The sequence below is a fragment of the Tenrec ecaudatus genome, chromosome 15 (genome assembly GCF_050624435.1).
Source record: "Tenrec ecaudatus isolate mTenEca1 chromosome 15, mTenEca1.hap1, whole genome shotgun sequence".
Lineage (NCBI taxonomy): Eukaryota > Metazoa > Chordata > Mammalia > Afrosoricida > Tenrecidae > Tenrec > Tenrec ecaudatus.
The window spans coordinates 66042945-66057391 of NC_134544.1; the positions used below are offsets into that span (position 1 = coordinate 66042945).

The 14447-nt window shown below is 42.7% G+C and overlaps 1 protein-coding gene across 2 annotated transcripts in view; it reads left to right on the top strand.

The window, feature by feature from the left end:
* Positions 1-14447, top strand: part of MTCL1 (microtubule crosslinking factor 1) — a 201181-nt gene that overhangs the window by 80491 nt on the left and 106243 nt on the right. The gene's annotated exons all lie outside the window — the stretch shown is intronic.

Genomic DNA, 14447 nt, shown 5'->3' on the forward strand with positions numbered 1-14447 from the left:
CTTGATAATTTATAAATTATTATTTTGTCATATCTTGCCCCGTTTAACTTCTCCCTTCACCCCCTTTTCTTTTGTCCGTCCCCCAGGGAGGAGGTCACATGTAGATCCTTGTTATCGGTTCCCTCTTTCCAACACAGTCTCCCTCTACCCTCCCAGTATCGCCCCTCAAACCCCTGGTCCTGAAGGGATCATCCACCCTGGATTCCCTGTGCCTCCAGCTCCTATCTGCACCACTGTACATCCTCTGCTCTATCCAGACTTGCAAGATAGAATTCGGATCATGGTAGTGGGTTGGGGGTGGGTGTGGGTGGCGGAAGCATTTAGGAACTGGAGGAAAGCTGTATTCTTCATCGGTGCTACATCGCACCATGACTGATTCATCTCCTCCCCTAGACCCCTCTGATAGGGGATCTCCAGTGGCCGACAAATAGGCTTTGGGTCTCCACTCTGCACTTTCCCCTTCATTTACTCTGGTAAGATTTTGTTGTTGTTTTTCTGATGATGCTTTATACCTGATCCCAAAGACACCTCATGATCGCACAGGCTGGTGCGCTTCTTCCATGTGGGCTTTGTTGCTTCTGAGCTAGATGGCCGCTTATTTACCTTCAAGCCTTTAAGACCCCAGATGCTATATCTTTTGTTAGCCGGGCACCATCAGCTTTCTTCACCACATTTGCTTGTTCACCCACTTTGTCTTCAGCAGTTGTGTTGGGACAGTGAGCATCATAGAATGCCAATTTAATAGAAGAAAGTATTCTTGCATTGAGGAAGTACTTGAGTGGAGGCCCAATGTCCTTCTGCCACCTTAATACTAAACCTATAAATGTAGGCACATAGATCTATTTCCCAAACCTCATATATATATTTGCATATGTACATGTCTTTGTCTAGACCTCTATAAATGCCCTTTGCCTTTGACTTTCCTCCTCTCCCACTATCATGCTATATCCACCTGGGTTTCAGCTATACCTCTTAGTTACATTACCCTTGATCATGCCCTGCCATGCTTGCCACACCCACCTCACCACCAATTTGGATCACTTGTTGTTCCCTTGTCCCTGGGCTTGTTAACACCATTCCCTTTCCCCCCACCTCCCCCTATCCTATATCCTCCCGGGACTGTCAGTCCCATTGTTTTTCCTCCAGATAGTTCATCTAGCCTATCTTATTTAGACAGACCTGCAGAGATAACAACATGCACAAAAAGAAGACAGAGCAAAACCAAGCAACAATAGACAACAAAACAACAACAAATCACTGACAAAGAACAAAACAAAACTCAACAAGAAAGAAAAGCTTGTAGTTAGTTCAAGGGTCATATGTTGGCCTTTAGGTGTGTTTTCCAGTCCAGTCTGTTGGGCCACCATGCCCTGACCCCAAAGTCCACCTTCAGCATTCCCTAGGGACCTTGCCACTCCATTCCCCTGCTGTTCCACTGCACTCCCCCAGTGCTTTGCCTCGGTGTGGTGGGATCAGGTCGGGCGCAATTCCCACACTGTGTCTCCAGTGCTGTCCCCTGCAAGGCCATGGGTCAGCGAGGGATGTCATATCTCATAGTGGGGCTGGCCATGTGGTCTTCTCTGTGGACTGGCTGCTCTAATTGGGGCCATCGACCTCAGGGCCTGGTGGGCCAGGATGTGCTCCACACTCTCCTACTCCCCCTTCATCTGCTCCCATGTGCTTGGATCAGATATGTCCCTTTCCTGGAGCTGCAGATTCAATGCTGTCCTTTGAAATAAATTCTTCTGCAGGGAGGGACAAGCATCCAATTAGTATTTGGTACTGGGGCCAGCCCCCCAGACCTCTCCACTGGTTCCCTACTCCATGCTGGAATGTTGCATTCACACCTTGAGGCACTGGGTTGAAGTCTGGTACAGGGTTTGTTATGAGTCAGAATAGGCTTGCTGGCAGAGGGTGAGCTGGTTGGTCTTAAATAAACTGGGCTTGTATTCCTTTGTGCTATTGAAGTTTTTCTAAAAATTGTTGATACTTACACAGTGCACCTAACCATCATAACAACTTTCAATATTCACGTTCCCTCTCTCTCAAGGCCCAGGCATCACAGAGAATTGTAAATTTTTGGTTCTCATTGACCAGATAATAGATGGGTGCCATGCCATAAGGAAACAAAAGTACATTATTATTAATTATGGTGAGAGCCCAGGAAACTAAGTGACACATTTCCCAAAATGGAGATTAATAGGATGTTGACCTTTGTCAAGCATTTTTTCTTTACAGTACTTAACTGTAGCCACAAATTCCCACAAAAACACAGTCAAATTACTTTCTTGTGGAAGATCAGTCCAGCACAGGCATAGTAGAGAAAGAGAAGAGGCAAGGGCTAAAAATGGTGGGAAATATGTGGGGAGGAGGGTTGCTGTTGCCTTGTAATTCTGCATTGGAGATCTCTTTTAAAGAATCATTGCCTTTGAATGAAATACCTAAGAGAACTTAGCCCCTTACTTCCAAGCCCCCAATAATAAAAAATACGGTATCCTTGTTATGTACTCATCTGGAAAGTAGGCTTATATCTTACCTCACATCCAGCACAGGAGGAAGCCACACTGAGATGCACAGCACTTGCTTGTTTCTGACCTAGATTTTATCTTGGAGAAGCGCCATGTGGTTTGGGAAGACCCATGCATTGAGAAAAGAGAGATCAGGGTTCAAATCCTGGCTCTGTGATAAGAATAATAATACTGAAATAAGAATAATACTACTCACCTATAATGATGTTTTTAAGATCAGCAATTTTGAATATAAAGTATTTGTCTGTAATGGAGCAGGTTATAAATGTCAAATGCAAGGAATGTATTGTCACCTCACCAGAATGTCTCCTATAATCAATTATACAGCAAGTGTGTGGTGTTAATGATGTGAACCACACACACACAGGTTCAGGTCTGCTGAAGCGCTAACTCTGAGTAGAACCCGAATCTCTGAGTTTGGCTCTTTTTACTTTTGTCCACTTTCCCAGTTCCCTTACTTCCTTTCATTTTTTTCCTCCCCACATTTCCACAATATGGGAAGTGAATTTTTATGGGTGTCAAACAAATATAAGATGTGGGAGAAGGTATTCCTTCATATCTTTCAATAAAATTTAACATTTTCTAATGCCTCAGAAATCAGAATTAATCTCAGTGGTATTATTTAGTGAATTTTAGAAAGAAAATGTCAATATATAACATGATTACTGAGTTACACTAAGTATTTCTTTTTTTTTACACTAAGTATTTCTTTGAATAAACCATGTACTTAATAGTCAATTGGAATATGCTGATTTAAAATATCAATAGAGGAAAAACTACCTTTAGAAGTAGTATAGAAATTTAAAAATTATATTTTAAAGTGAAAAAAAAAGAAATTTAAAAATTAAATAGGGATCTATAGTTTTGAAAATATGAGCACCCCTAACCCCCCAGAAATACGAGGCCATGGAGAAAAAAATAACTTGTAAATAGTTTGGTCACTGTTTAAAAACTGCCTTCAAAACATTTATAAATGGTTGCAGTCCTTCTGAATGTGTGTTTTACAGATTAAAAACAGACTAGCTAATCTTAGCTTCTTGGCCATAAAAGGAGAAAAAGAAGAATTTATAGTACTACATATATGGAAAGTTCAATAAATCACTGAATCTTAATAGTGACCCCCCAGTATAAGCTGTCACAGTCCATTGGGTTTTGTTTGGGATGCTTTGTGTGACTCTTAACATGGGCTGTTATCGATACAGTATTTTGAAGAAGTATCTTTCTATAGGGCTAAGCTTTTAGAGGGAAAATATAAGGGGCTCATCCCTGAATAACTTTGACTTGCTCCTGGCATTGTGAGATTATAATAGTTAAAACTGACCATGAGCCTGTAAGCATCCTGCATAGCACAAAAACCAGCAGCCAGGTAGGTGACACTACCCCCACCCCCCACAGGCACACAGAACATTAAATATTTCAGGATCAATAACAGGATAACAGTCCTTGAGGTGGGCACCACCACCCAAAAAGCTTTTAATAGAACACTCAAAGTGATGAGAGACCTCTTTTGGAAGATGGAAAAATACTCCAATATGACCTCTTGTGAAACCAATTGATAACATCTTCAAAGACTGTTACCAAACAAGGTCACGTTCACAGGTAGAGATACATAGGACTTCAGCTTATCTTCTAGGGGACACAATTCAACCCATAGCACATGACGCGCTAAAAGTGGGAAGTGAAGAAGATCATGCATTGATAGTGACTGCGTACTTTCTTCCTTCCGGATAGCCAGGTGCGTGGCCCAGCTCCTCACAAACACGGAGATATACCAAGGAGTGAGAAGATACACAAGGGCTGCAGTGTATTTGTGGGGAAATTCCATTATCTTTCCATTCCATTTTCCACACGCGTTTTGAAGCTCCCCCACCCTTCAGGTGGCGCACTGGCTATGGGAGGATTGCAACTGATGCCTTCACCGCAGGGACCTTCTGTGTGTAGGTGATGGGAGCGAGAAGAAACGTAGGAGTAAAACTATAAGAAAACAGAGATCAAGTTGAGGTATATGTGGATAGCAGCCTCACCTCAGAAGAAGGAGGTGATGCCCGCATATCTTCCAGGTGACTACCTTTGTACTTACACCAAGGTTTGCACATTTTCCTCCTGCCTATAAAGTAGTTCTAGAGGGCTTGTAAGACCATACATTTTTAGAAACTGACTACTACATCTTTCGCCTGCCAGCATTTTGGTTAGCAACTGAATACTTTAACCACTGTGCCACTAGAACGCCATCACACTGTAGTAGGGGAACCTCATCCTGTCTGACTGGCGTCCTTACAAAGGAGGAGAAGAAACAGAGGCGAAGGGAAGATGCCATATGATGAGGGAGACTATTGCATGTGCAAGCCAAGGAATGCCAACAAATCTGCTACCCTAAAATGTGAATTCACAGATGGTTGTTGCTGTCGTGAGGTGCTGTCCAGTCTGCTCTGACAGCAGACGGTATGCATTCCCATGCATTTTCCACGTCAGGAGTGCCCCAGCTCAGTAAGGGCTCTGAAGCATGACTAGTGCAGTATTTCATTATCTTCTTTCTTGGTCTTGCTGCTTGCCTGTCTGTGCACATGTGCAGATTTGAATATCTTGAAATCTAGGGAAAGGATATTTTGGTTTTGTTGAAGTTAAAACTATGTCTTTTAATGGTCACAGTTTCCAATTTTTCATCTTATATCTTAATGATAATTTACAGTTTTACTTTGCCATCTTTAGTTATTTTGTGATGTTTTAATCCATTCCACTGTGTTGTGATCCATATTTACACCAATGAGTTTTGGCCAACAATTTTCCAGTAACTTTGTTGTTTGTGGTGCTGGTTGCCACAAGCCAGCTCCAAATCATGTCAACTCTACGTAAAAGAGATCAAAATGTTACCTGGTCTTGTGGCATCTTAGTCATCCTTGGTACATCTGGTGTGGCCATTATGTCATTCTGTCTGTCACTGAGGTTTTGCTTGTTTTTGCCAACCGGGCGAAGGTCTGTCAAGTTTTGAAAATGAATCAGCCACACTAATTCAGAGCAAATGCATGCCGTTTCCCAAGATCAGCATGGCAGAACTGCATCACTGTAGATGTGTTGCAGATCTCTGCTGGTCTCAGAAAGCTCCTGGGCCCAGAGAGTTGTACTCTATGCTTTGCCTCTCTCTCGCTTGGTGATGGGCAATCCAGAGCTGCCACTTAATTTTTTTCCCTATTTTTTCTTTTTTTAAAAAACATTTTATTAGGGGCTCCTACAACTCTTTTATCACAATCCATCCATATACATACATCAATTGTATAAAGCACATCTGTGCATTCTTTGCCCTAATCATTTTCAAAGTATTTGCTCTCCACTTAAGCCCTTTGCATCAGGTCCTCTTTTTTTCCCTCCCTCCCCGCTCCCCCCTCCCTCATGAGCCCTTGATAATTTTTTTTTTCAGTTTGTCAATTCACTTTTTTAAAAAAAACATTTAGGGGCTCATACAACTCTTATCACAATCCATACATATACGTACATCAATTGTATAAAGCACATCTGTACATTCTTTGCCCTAATCATTTTCAAAGCATTTGATCTCCACTTAAGCCCTTTGCATCAGGTCCTCTTTTTTTCTCCCTCCTTCCCCGCTCCCCCATCCCACATGAGCCCTTGATAATTTATAGATTATTATTTTGTCATTTCTTGCCCTATCCGACGTCTCCCTTCACCCCCTTTTCTGTTGTCCGTCCCCCAGGGAGAAGGTCACATGTAGATCCTTGTAATCAGTTCCCCCTTTCCAAACCACTCACCCTCTACTCTCCCAGTATTGCCCCTCACCCACAGGTTCTGAAGGTATCATCCACCCTGGATTCCCTGTGCCTCCAGCTCCCATATGCACCAGCGTACAACCTCTGCTCTATCCAGACTTGCAAGGTAGAATTCGGATCATGGTAGTTAGGGGGGGGGAGGAAGCATCCAGGATCTGGGGGAAAGCTGTATTCTTCATCGGTGCTACATCACACCCTGACTGACTCATCTCCTCCCTTAGACCCCTCTGTGAGGGAGTCTCCAGTGGCCGACAAATAGGCTTTGGGTCTCTACTCTGCCTTATCCCTAATCCCCTTGGCACCTCGTGATCACACAGGTTGGTGTGCTTCGTCCATGTGGGCTTTGTTGCTTCTAAGCTAGATGGCCGCTTGCTCACTTTCAAACATTTGAGACCCCAGACACTATCTCTTTTGATAGCCGGGCACCTTCAGCTTTTTTTGGCCACATTTGCTTATGCACCCGTTTGACCTCGGCGATCATATCATGGAGATGTGCAGCCAATGATATGATTTTTTGTTCTTTGATGCCTGATAACTCATCCCTTTGGGACCACGTGATCACACAGGCTGGTGTGTTCTTCCATGTGGGCTTTGTTGCTTCTGAGCTAGATGGCTGCTTGTTTACCTTCAAGCCTTTAAGACCCCAGGCACTATCTCTTTTGATAGCCGGGCACCATCAGCTTTCTTCTCCACATTTACTTGTTCACCCGTTTGGGCTTCAGCAGTTGTGTCAGGAGGGTGAGCATCATAGAATGCCAATTTAATAGAAGAAAGTATTTATGCGTTGAGGGAGTGCTTGAGTAGAGGCCCAAGGTCCTTTTGCCACCTTAATACTAAACCTATAAATGTAGACACATAGATCTATTTCCCCATCCTCATATATATATTTGCATGTACATGTCTTTGTCTAGACCTCTATAAATGCCCTTTACCTTCTAGCTTTTCCTCTATTTCCCTTGACTTTCCTCCTGCCCCCCTATCATGCTCTGTCCCCACCTGGGTTACAGCTATACCTCTTCTTTACGTAACCTTACCCTTGATCATTCCCGACCAGGCCTGACACTCCCCCCTGAACACCAATTTGGATCCCATGTTGTTCCCTTGTCCCTGGGTTTGTTAAAACCACTTCCTTACCCCCCTACCTCCCCTTATCCCAAATCCCCCCGGAACTGTGGGTCCTGTTGTTTTTCCTCCAGTTAGCTCATCCAGCCTGTCTTATTTAGACAGACCTGTGGAGATAATAACATGCACAAAAACAAGACAGAGGAAAACAAAGCAACAGTATACAACCAGACAACAAAACAGCAACAACAAACCACCGACAAAGAACAAAACAAAACACATCAAGAAAAAAGGCTTGTAGTTAGTTCAAGGATCATTTGTTGGCCTTTAGGAGTGTTTTCCAGTCCAGTCTGTTGGGGCACCACGCCCTGGCCCCAAAGTTCACTTTCAGCATTCCCTGGGGACCTTGCCTCTCCATTCCCTTACTGTTCCGCTGCACTCCCCCAGTGCTTTGCCTTGGTGTGGTGGGATCAGATCAGGTGCAATTCGCACCTTGTGTCTCTGGTGCTGTCCCCTATAGCGCCATGGGTCACTGAGGGGCATCATGTCTCATAGTGGGGCCAGCCATGTTGTCCTCTCTGTGGACTGGCTGCTCTAATCAGGAACATCATCCTCATGGCCTGGTGGGCCAGGCTGTGCTCCACTGTCTCTTCTTCCCTCTTCATCTGCTCCCGTGTGCTCTGATCAGATATGTCCCTCTCCCAGAGCTGCAGAATCAATGTCGTCCTTTGAAACAAATTCTTCTCGGGGAAGGGGCAGGAATCCACTTAATTTTTGTTGCTGGGGCCAGCCTCCCAGACCTCTCCACCAGTTCCCTACTCCACGCAGGAATGCTGCATTCACACCTTGCGGCACTGGGTTGAAGTCTGGTCCCACTTTCCCTGTGGAGATATAAACAATACCCTCCCCTTGGGTGGATTAGTGCCCCATGCCCCCACTCCCCTTTTCTTCCTTATATTCATCCTTTTATTTTCCTTTTCCCACCTCCTCCACCATTGTCTACCATGTGCATCCCTGGTTTTGGTCTGGTCTCTGCCATACTACACAGTCCTCACCCCAAAAATGTTTGTATACAGTAGCTTTTTCCCTATGCCCCTTTTGCATTTTAAAAAATTAAATTTAATTTTTTTAATACTTACCTCAGCGCTGCCACTTAATTTTATGCCAATACCTTTCTTAAGCCAGAGTGTCTGAGTGCACATTTTCTTGTCTTATCCTACTTTACTTTGTGATATTTTGTCCTCTGGTAATAGTTTTCTTACTTTTCCAAATAAGGATTAATATTGTCTGTAGCCTCAAATCTTTTCGGAAATCACTTTAGTGCCAACAAATATTATTCCATTGCTCTGAGGTATGAAGTGAATATTGTAATTTTCAATCAGTCTTGTAATAGGTTTCAGCTATTTCCCTAAAGAAAGGCAGAGATGCTTTGGAAAAGAAAATGCAGCATTTTGGAGCTCAGAAGCTTAGAGGAAAAGAAAAATTGCCTAACTTTTAGAGATTGGGTTCTGGAAGTATACTCTCAGCCTTGTGGGTGGATGGGCAGTGACAGGTCCTAGCTCTTGAATGGGTGAAGGTTTTAATCCATCACCAGTTTTGGGGGATATTTAATTAGTACATGATTGCTGACTTACATTTTTTCCTTTTTTGGTGGTGGTGGGGGTAATCTGTTAACCAGTGATAGCGATATTCTTCTTACTGCTCTTGTCAGAATTAAAGGTATATGAAAAGGTTTCCCCCATTTGTCAGTTTGTCATGCTGTGGTGGCTTGTATGTTGCCATGATGCTGGAATTTATGCCATTGTATTTCAAATATCAGCAGGGTCCCCCACGGCGGACAGATTGCAGCAGAACTTCTAGATTCAGACAAACTAGGAAGAAAAGTCTGGTAATCTATTTCTGAAAATTAGCCGATGAAAATTCTACAAATCAAATCAGCACACTCTACTGTAACAATGGAAGATGAGCCCTCTCGTGGGAAGGAACTTGTGTTAGTCTGGGTCCTTTAAAGAGACAAATCCACAGAAACCCATGTATAAGACAGAGTTTTATATAAAAGTTAAGTGCATATCAAGAAAACATCCCAATCCAGTGCTGCCCAAGCCCACAAGTCCAACATTAACCCAGATGTCCGACACCAATCCACAAAGTCCTCCTCAACCTCACAAAACACACACTATGACGCCGACTGTAGGAGGAACGCCGAGTCAGTGGATGTGTAAGCATCTCAGCGCTGGCAGGGGTCTCCACATGGCTGCTCCAGCACCCAGGGCTGCATCGGGTTAGGTCCATTCGCCTTCTCCTTGGGGATGTCTTGCAGGAAGTGAGCTTTGCCAGCTGAAGCAGGAACCAGCTAAGGCAGCTACACCCTGGTCCGACCATCACAAAGCAAGAGACCCAAGAACTAGAAAGGCGAGGCTCACTGAGCCATTTATCCCTTCGCCCTTCAATTAACCCCACATGTGTTTATTGGCCAGGTTGGCACAATAAAGTAACTAGCTCAGCACTCAAAATACAAAGGCTGCAACAACACAGTGCATACCAGCAATTATGAACATGGCACAAGCTCAGGCACATTTTGTTCTGTTATACATGTGTTGTTATCACCATAAGTTGGAGTTGATTGAAGAATAACTAATTACAAAAACCACATCAAAAGAAAGGGTTCATATTGTGCCTTGCATTAATTATTGCTTCAAATTTGTGAATCCCATTATTATCTTCCTCAATGGGGACATGGAAAAATGGTTTGTTTCCATTGGAAACAATGGAGGGTTATGGAGGGTTTCCCACATAATCCAAGGGTTGGGTTATATACACTGGAGTCCTGTACAGTAAATGTTTGTAACAGATTCAAGGGACATGGAGTGAAAGACATTCGTCTCCTGAGGAGGTTTAAAGGAAGGTCACTTAAAGGGAATTGGGAAGAGGAAGAAGGAGTAGGAGACATCTTGGTCAATACCCATAACTTACAGGTTGGGAGAGAAGCTCCATAATTCTCCCTCTGAGTCTTTTTTCCTAAAAGAAAAAAGACTTACGCACCGTTATTTACTTAATCTGACAAAACAGTATTATGCTTCAGCTCAGTCCACAATCAATTCTCTAAATCATAAGAAAATATGTAAAAATACAGAAAATCATTTACCCCCAATTATCCATGCTGATCCGTAATGCGAATATTCCAAGGAGCCTAACCACCACTTGTCTGTCAGTTTGCCACTGTGGTGGCTTGTGTGTTGCTGTGATCCTGAAAGCTATATCACTGGTATCTTCAATTACCAGCAGGATCACCCAAAGTGAACAGATTTCAACTGAGCTTCCAGACTAAGAACAGACAGCACAGAAGAAATAGGCTGTCCACTTCAGAGAATTTAGCCACCTTATGGCTGGCATCGAAACTTTGTTACATAATGAAAATCTCAGTAGTAGCAGCAGAACATTTTCAGAGATATGAGCCAGAAAATGAGCTGCGAAGGACAGAAGGCACCCAAAATATGACCAAAGAAGAGATGCCTCCTCAAAGGAGAAACTATCCTAATAATGTGGATGGAGTAAAATCTTTAAGACTTTCATTTGTTGATGTTTAAAATGAAAAGAAGCAGCTACAAACATGTATTTAATTAGAACTTAGTATATTTGAAATGTGAATCTAGGAAAAGGAAGTCATCAAAACATGAAGTTGAACATACAAAGATTAATATCCTAGGTGTTAGTGAGCTGAAACAAACTTATAGTGGCCATTTTGAAGACAAAAATAAAAATTCCTATTCTGGGAATGACAGATTCACGACAACTGGTGTTGCATTCATCCTTACAACAGACATTTCAAGATCTATCTTGAAGTACAATGCGGTCTGTGATAGTATAATCGAAACACACGGATATCCAATCAATATAACTTTATTCAAATGTGTCCTTTGACCAATAAAGCTAGTGATGAAGAAATTGAAGAGTTTTATTGGAAAATCGATCAAACACACAATCAAGATGCATTGGTACTTAATGGCAACTAGAATGTGAACATTGGAAACATAGGAAGGAATAATAGTTGGAAAATATGGTCTTCATGATAGAAATGAAGCTGGAGAACACATAATAGAATTTTGCAAAAACAATGACTTGTTCATAGCAAATATCTTTTTTCAACAACACAAAAGGCAATTATACACATGGACTTCCCCAGTGGAGTACACAGAAGTCAAGTTGACTCCATCTGTGGGAAGAGATCATAGAGAAGCTCAATATTAGCAGCTAAAACCATGTCAAGAACTGACTGTGGAATGGCCCATCAATTATTCATATGCCAGTTCAGGTTAATGCTGAGGAAAAAAACCAAGTCCACTAGAGTCAAATTACACCCTTGAGTCTATCCCACCTGAATTTCAAGAACACTTCAAGATAGATTTGACTCATTGAAAACCAATGACAGTCACCTTGATGAGCTGTGAAATGACATTGAGAACATCATTCATGAAGAAAGGAAAGGGCCATTAAAAAGACATCAAAGAAAGAAACGATCAGCATGGATGTCAGAAGAGACTCAGACTTTCTCTTAATCGTAGAGCAGCTAAGGCAAACGGAAGAAATGAAGTAAAAAAAAAGTTGAACAGAGAATTTTAAAGGGCAGCTCAAGAAGCTAAAGTTTAATATTATAATGAGATATATGCAAAGACATAGAGTTAGTGAGAAAGGAAGGACAGGTTCAGCATATCTTAAACAGAAAGAACTAAAAAATTCTCAAGCCCCTAGTTGCAATATTGTAAGAATCTATGTGCAAAATATTGAGTGATGCAGGAAGCTTTAAAAGATGTAAAGAATATACAGTCACTGTACAGAAAGAACTACCATATAAACCAAGTTTTTTCAGCACATTTTAATGCAGTTTTTGTGGTAAAATTAGGTGCCTTGACTGATATTTGGGTCGGCTTATACTCGAGTATGTATGGTAATCAACATTCAACCATTTCAAAAGGTACCATATGAGCATGAAACAATGGTATCGAAGAAAGAGGTCCACACTCACGGAAAGCATGAGCCAAAAGCAAGGCTCCAGCAATAAATGGAATGCCAAATGAAATGTTTCAACAAGCTCAGGAAGCACTGGAAGTACTTGCTTTCTGTCAGGAAATTTGGAAGCTAGCTACTGAGCCAAATGACTGGAGGAGATCCGTACTTCTACCCATTCCAAAGAAAGGTGACCCAACAGATTACTCAACTTGTAGAACAATATCATTACTATCACCTACAAGTAAAATGTTGCTGAAGAGTGGGCAACAACGGCTGCAGCAGTACATTGACTGTGAGCCGCCAGAAGTTCAGGCTAGTTTCAGAAGAAGACGCGGAACAAAAGGTAGTCATTGCTGATGGTAGCTGCATCTTGGCTGAAAGCAGAGACTACCAGAAAGATGACTGCTCTCTATGCAAAGGCGCCTGACTGTGTGGGTCATAACTATGAATAACCTTGCAAAGAATAGGCATTCCAGAACACTTGATAGTGCTCTTGTGGAACATGCACATGGATCAAGAGGCAGTTGTGGGAAGAGAATAAGGGAACACTATGTGGTCTAAATGCAAGAAAGGTGTGCATCAGGGTTAAGGAAGGTTGATTAACAACCTGCAATATGTAGATGCCACAACCTTGCTTGCTGAAAGTGAGGAGCACTTGAAGCACTTGCTGATGAAGATCCAGGATTGTAGCCTTCAGTATGGATGACAACTCAATGTAAAAAACACACGAACAAACAAACAAAAACAGAAATCCTCACAACTAGAACAATATTTAATATAATAAGCAGAAAATATTGAAGGTGTCAATGATTTAATCTTGCTTGGATTCACAATCAGTGTTCATGGAAGCATCAATTAAGAGATCAAATGACTCATTGCACTGGGTCAATCTGCTGCACAAGACCTTTTAAAGTGTTAAAAAGCACCGAGGTGACTGAGTAATAAGGAGCACTTGACCCAAGCCTGGTATTTTCTATTCTGGGGTCATATTCATGTGAAAGTTGGACATAGGATAAGAAATACCTAAGAAGAATGGATGCAATTGGATTATGGTGCTTGCGAAGAATATTGAAAGCGCCATGGACCGGCCAAAGGACAAACCAAGCTGACTTGGACGAAGTACAGCCAGATGCTCCTTAGAAGCAAGGAAGGCACGGCCTTCTCTCACATACTTTGGACCTGGTACCAGGGGAGACTACTCCCCGGACAAAGGCATCATTCTTGGTACAGTTGGGGAACAACAAAAAGAAGACCCTCAACAGGATGAACTGACACAAAGTGGCTGCAACAGTGGCTCGAACCTAATCACTGTGCGGCTGGCACAGGGCCGTGCAGTGTTTGCTTCTGGTGTGCATATGGTCACTCTGAGTCGGAGCCATCACGATGCCACCTAACAACAGCAAGGGCCCTAAGGTGACATGGGTTAGACATTGTGCTGCTAATTGCAATCTCAGCAATTCAGATCCGCCAGGGAGAGAGCCGAGGCAGTTTGCTCCTGTAAGGGTTTATAGTCCCAGAAACCTAATGTTCCATCTCCTCAGAAAAGGACATGGAGCAGGGCACAGTCATTGCTGGTATCACATGGATCTGTCAGGGGCAATATGAATCAAAATTGTCTCAATGGAGGTGGGTAAGGAGCCTAATAGAGAAGTGGGTCAGGCATTTGGCTGCTAAATGAAAGGTTGGTTGTTTGGACCAACGAGCCACTCCACGTGAGAAAGAGGTGGCGGTCTAATTCAATAGTGACTTACAGCCCGTGATACCCTGTGGGGCTGTTCGGCTCTGCCCTATGATTGCTATGATTTGTAATCAACATGTGGCCGTCAGTTTGGATTTTAGATTGAGGACCCCTAGGGGCACAGTGGTTAAAAGCACTTTAATGTAAACTGAAACCTGGTAATAATTCTGTTATTTTCATGAAAAGTGTGGCAGTCTGCTTCCATAAAGATTGACAGCCTTGGAAAACCTGTGAGGGCAGTTTTACTCTGCTCTATAGGGTCAGGGTCATGGATTGAATTACATCTCTCCTGGATATGTATCAGCCATGATGCTCAGTTGATTGGCAGTT